General features: G+C 41.9%; 1 long non-coding RNA gene across 1 annotated transcript in view; it reads right to left on the bottom strand.

Annotated features, from left to right (window-relative positions):
- Positions 1-3,460: 3,460 nt before the first annotated feature.
- The window catches only part of LOC127387942 (uncharacterized), a 50,229-nt gene continuing 47,689 nt past the window's right edge, over positions 3,461-6,000 (bottom strand). Inside the window, exons 3-4 of the long non-coding RNA XR_007890239.1 lie at positions 5,683-5,734; positions 3,461-3,565 (exon numbers count right to left, since the gene is read on the bottom strand). This is a non-coding gene — a long non-coding RNA (uncharacterized LOC127387942). The remainder of the gene's footprint in view (positions 3,566-5,682; positions 5,735-6,000) is intronic.

The raw sequence follows: 6,000 nt of genomic DNA, 5'->3' as shown, positions 1-6,000 counted from the left end.
AGGACTGGGTCTGGTTCAGCAGCACTGCACTTTTTAAACCAAACAGAGCAGAAAAGTTTCCAAGCATTTTATTCTGGCTTTATCTGAACAGAACATTTTCATTTCAAAACAGTTCTATTTAAAATTCATTTTATTTCATGCACAATGATGTCATCTTAAATAATGCAGAAGTTTCATTTATCTGGAAGTTTTAAAAATACAAATAATGTTAATGCAGGCCACAAGACGGGCATCCAAGCCTTTCCTTTCGGAAGCAGCCATGTCAAATGTTCTCCTCTGCTGAAAAAGAAGCAAAGAAAGGCAAAATATCAGACAGGGGGGCAATTAAGTCTGTTGCCATCCCACCAATTCTCCTCTGTTTAAAACAGGACTCCAGCAGAAGTGTGGTCCAGAAAACCTTCAGAACCTCAAGCACACTGCTGATATTTCCTTCACACCTCCTAAAATATCTTTGATGGCTGGCATGGTCCACTGGACTGTGAGAGATGAGAAGGAGGGCAGGCAGAGGGAGGGGTCAAGCCAGCCTGCCAGGACACAGCCCCAGATTAAGGACCACTGACAGAAGTTATTGGAATTGTCCTGCCATCCTTCAGTGTCTGTCACACCACAAATTTAATTAAAAGCTGAGGCAAAAATCCAGTGATATGGTAATGCCACCGGCTTTTACGCACATCTAGAAACCAGTACTTGCAGAGCTCAAGCTTGCAGCATTATAAAATACAGCAGTTGTTTTGGTTGGGTTTTTTTGTTTTTATAATAACTAGCCGCACAAATCTTCCCATTCCTCCCTTCCCCCAGTCTCTGAGGACAAGAGTTATGGAAATAATGTCTCCTGAGACCATTTCCCAAGAACTCTGTGCCTTGGTCCACAAGAAATGCAATGCCAGATCCACCCACATCTGACAAGCGAGACATCCTGGAGCATGGTTTTTGGAGAGAAAGAAATTTCACTGAATTCATGTACAGAGCTGGATTCGCACACAGAGAGCTAACCTCCCTCCCCAGGGAAGCTGCCTGAACTCTGCCTGATCTCAGCTCTGCATTTGCTTTTCCCTCAGGATTACTCACCACCCAACATGGGGTGGGAAGATCTGTCAGAGATCAGCCTCCCTCTGGACATCCACAGATAGCTCTGCTGGTCTCAGAGCGTGCAGAGGGCCCAGAGGGAGAGATCACCACCTGTCTGCCTCAGGGGTTGAGATGCAATGAGCTGAGCCTCTGCCTGTACCCAGAGGTGCTACCCGTGTACAGCACACAACAGGTATAAGTGGTGACCAACAGCTTCAGGGACACTGGCATCCTCCACTAACTTGCCTGAACTGAAAATACAGACACCGGAGAAATTTTCCAGTCTCAGCCCATAGTGTGATAGATCTTCCCAGAGCCTGGGGGTGGCACATGTGTTGGCTGGTGGCATGAGCCACAAGATGGGTTTGAAGGAGAAGAGAGGCCTTGAAAGAAGGAAGTGGTTGAGCACACAAGGGAAACTACAGATCATCAGGTCACCTGCACTCCCAGTTGGGGCCCATGATGCCATCTATACCCCATGTTTAAATATTCTGAAAATGGACACTTAAAAGAGCAAAACTATCTTCAGAAACTAAAGCTCCTGGGGCTCACCAACATCTCAGCAGTCAAGTGACAGAAAGCTTTGTGTTAGGGTCTGCTCTCCACCCGTATGTCCCTGTCTCTGTGATCCCCCACACTGTGAGAGAGGGGACATTTAGCAGGCACAAGCAGTGGCATTGGGGTGCCACAGCAGCAGTGGTACGACGCCTTTCAGTGGTCTCTGAAATCGAGGTGCTCAAAATCTGATTTTTCCATTGGATCCTCAGGCTTGTTATAATTTCAGGGATGAGACCAATTTAATTTTTATAGAGATGTGTAATCCGCCATTTCAACACACTAATTGAAATAGGCTGACATGCAGCTATGTGCCCTATGAGTCTTCCAAAGCACATATCTTGGCACTTTCCACTAGAGGCTAAATGACATGACTAGAAACCGTACCAGATCCTCTGTGTTTACAGCACTCTGCTTCTACATTATTATTTTGATTGCTGTCTTTACCAAGAAAAAAGCAGCAGCATCCACTCACAGAAAATAATAGAAAGCAGAGCTGAAAAAAATGTTAAAAAGTCAAAAATCAACTGTACCTATGCTATTTTTGACATTTAACTAGTTTAAGTCCTTCAGCAGCAGAAATGCATTTCCCCAATGCAATTGGATCTGTTCTTCATTTATTATTTTTATAATAGTCAACCTAATTTTTTCTTGGAGTAATTTAAGTTTATATTTTCTTACCAATTCAGAGAAAAAGTGTTAAACAGTAATTTCCTTCCTCTCTGCAGCAACTTGTTATGCCTTTGAAGACTGTAGCGCTCCCTTTCGTATATTGTACATTGCCCTGTCCTGATTTCCCTTTCAGCTGCTCTGACCACTTGACTCAGGATTCTCTGCTTTGCTCCTTGTCCTTTCTGGAAAGTAATACCCAGAGTTTGCCCATGCTGAGTGAGCTGGGGGGACACATACATCTGCCTTCCAGGCTATGCACATTAAAACAAACAAACAAAACTCTGTAATACATTTTTCTTTTTCACAACCTCCTTTTGTTGAAGGCTGAAGTACAAGTTGAATCCATCATAACTTCTTTATTTTTTTCTTTAGAAGTAAGTATTTTGTTCTCCATTCTGCACTTCTGCAGCTGAATTCCTCTGTATATGCAGTTCGTACCTTTTATTTTCTCTCCCCCATGAAGAACATTTTTTCCAATAATTTCTCGAATCTGGTTTCCAGTCCCACCCTTCAGTCTACCTGCAGCTTTCCTAGGCTCACATTCTTTGTGAATGTAATGAGCACAATAGGTTCTCACACCCAGGACACTGACCATAATCAGCAAGACCAGACCACAGCACTGGATCCTTCTTGGTGCAGATTTGCCTTTGAACAATCTCTCATTAATAACTGATCTCCTGGTATGGTTTTCCAACTGGGAAAACACCCATCTCATGGCAGATTTTATCAAGACGCTGGCTCCTTATCTTAGCTTTGCTAAAGAAGAAGAGGTCTGCTCAGAGGAAGAGGTTAAACAGGGTCTGAGATACTCTAAATTTTTCCTATAAGACATTTAATGAGTTTTGAGGAGACACTTGTGAAGAGTGAAACAGTTGCAGAAGTCTTACTTAAAGCCAAGTTATCTAACCATGTTACTGGACCAATACAGCTTCTAAGAATGCCAAAGTGACTCCAAGTCACATGAGAGTAGAGGCTGTACAAATCCTACAGAGGCTATTGCAGACATGGAAACAAAGGCAATGAGGTGGGGCAGAGATGTCATCTGTGTGAAAGGTGGAGAGAAGAAACCTAGACATCATGCAGCTGAACTTACTGACACTCAGGACTTCCATGGTTCCATTCCAGCTTTTCTCTTAGTATTGCAAACTTCAGAGTTTTCACTCCTCAGGATGTGAACTTGTCACGGATATTGTGACATGAATCTTCATGTGGTTTCCAACACGACATTCCTCCTATTTCTATCCCACCTTTCAGGGAAACTCATGGCAGACTAAAACACAAGGCAAAGTTATTAATAACCTTCATGATATTTTTACAGATACTTTTCATTTGATTGAAGCTTCACAACACAACTACTAAAAGTATGGATACATTAATAATCTTTTATTAACACTGAGGTATATCTCTTGTAAAAGGAAAATACCTGACAATTTGTGTGGTTAACTATAAATGATGATAATTCCACTAGGAAAATTATAAATTACACTTCTCAGAAAGCAGACACTTCCCAAACCATTGGACCTATTTTTAAAAAAGAGAGTCACAGAGATATAAACTAAAACATATAGAATAGGAAATAAATTTTATTTCGGTAATTAGCATTAATTGTAAAATCTTGTTTTACTCAATAAGAACAATTACCAGTACAATTTTTTTATTATTCACATTTCAAATGCTATAAATCTAACAAGCCTTTAGAACATATTTTGTTTGCTAGTTTAAGCAATACATACAAGCTGCCAACTTCACAAGATTCAGATATGGAATCCCACTTTCACCTATTTTCATAGAATAGTTAAGGTTGGAAGGGACCCGAAAGATCATCAGGTTCCAACCTCCCTGCTATGAGCAGGGACACACTAGACCAGGCTGCAGAAAGCCTCATTCAACCTGGGCTTAAACACCTCCTGGGAAGGGACATCAACAACCTCCCAATGGAACCTGTTCTGGCACCTTACTACCCTCATAATGAAGAATTTCTGCCTGATGTTTAACCTGAATCTACCCTCTTTCAGTTTAAAAACACATTATTCTTGCCCTATCACTGGTGAAAAGTCCCTCCCCAGCTTTCCTCTAGCCCCTTCAGGTACTGGAAGACCACTATAAGGTCTCCCTGGAGCCTTCTCTTCTCCAGGCTGAACACCCCAACTCCCTCAGCCTGTCTTTATAGCTGAGGTGCTCCAGCCCTTTGATCATCTTTGTGGTCCTTCTCTGGACCCTCTCCAACAGCTCCATGTCTTTCCTGTGCTGAGGGCTCCAGAACTTCCTGAGGAGCCAGGCATGAACTTCATGTCCATATGTCAATTTGATTTCTGGACCAGGCTACACAGTACTCCTGTTCAGGATGAAAGCCATGCTAAGATAATTGCTTTAAGTCACAGAGAGAAAATGAAGACAAGAATCCACCTCAGTTCCTTGTTAATGACATCAACTATATCCTTACAGCTACTGGTCTGTTCTCTTGGCATTTCAAGAGAAGAAAATATTTTCTATTTATAAATAATCAATATTATACTTGTTCTTGTTTTCCAGCTTTTCAGCATACAACTTTGTTTGCATTCCCTTCTGTTTTGATCCACCCTTCCATGATTAAGTCATTTATCTTGCCTGCTCAGAGACACCACCACACCTTGTCTCAAGTTCCTCCATGTTTTCAGAATTGCAATCTTTGTTCCCCAAAATTAATCTGATAATAAGTGCAAGTCAGTATTGGCTATACCCTGCAAATTTGATATGTGCTAGCACATGAAACAGGGTCTCTGAATTCACAGAAACTGAGAGCAAATTAAGCAATATCTACATAATAGCTTCATGAATGGAAGTAAAGGCCTTATATTACAATAATAGTCCTTTAGCCCCTCTTTCATCCATAATTTTAGTTTAATTTGAGTTCTTCAATATACCTTGCATTCCTACACATCTCTCACACTGCCAAGAAAGCTTTCTTTGCAAAGAGAAGTGCATGCTTGAAACATTCTTCTCCCCACTGGGGATCCACCAAAGTACATTCATTACTTTAAATTAAAAGGAGACACTCAAGAATAATGTATTCAGGGATGCATCTGCAGCAAGCCAGGGTGGCAGACCCATTTGAACGTGAACATGCAACATTTCTATAGGTGGAAGATGCTGTAGTCCAGCAGAGCAAGCAGACCCCTGAAAGCATGAGGCAGGTTAGACATCAGCTACACACAGAGCTCACGTTTGTGTCCACAGGAGCTGCTTGCATGGAGGGGTGCATGGAACTTGAACCAGGATTTGCCACTCTGTCCTCTGCAGAGGGACTGACAGGCTGCACACCAGAGCATGCAGGAAGGGGAGAAAGGGGATAAAGGGAAGGGAAGATATTTAGACCATTTAAAATGGGAGGAATTAATAAACACATACCTGCTAGCCACAGGCATCATATGATTTACTGAAATAAACACTGCTTGCTTTCCTAAAAAGATAGAGGTAGATGAAGGTGAAATGCCAGTAGCATAAAAGCTTCTAGGAGCTGAAGTGGAAGACAAGGTAGGGTCAAAAATAGTGAGTGGCACCAAATTTTTTTTTTAATTCCAGCAGTTTGTATTTTCAGACTTAGCACTTCATTTCTCCTGAGTGTTTCAGCTAAGAGGGACACCTCAATGAGCCATAAAGCAAGGCTCAAAACACCTGGCTGCATGGGAGGGCATGCGCCATTACAGCAGACACCCAGAATGAAAA

The sequence above is a fragment of the Apus apus genome, chromosome 8, assembly GCF_020740795.1.
Source record: "Apus apus isolate bApuApu2 chromosome 8, bApuApu2.pri.cur, whole genome shotgun sequence".
Taxonomy (NCBI): domain Eukaryota; kingdom Metazoa; phylum Chordata; class Aves; order Apodiformes; family Apodidae; genus Apus; species Apus apus.
This window is presented reverse-complemented; position numbering and strand designations above follow the sequence as displayed.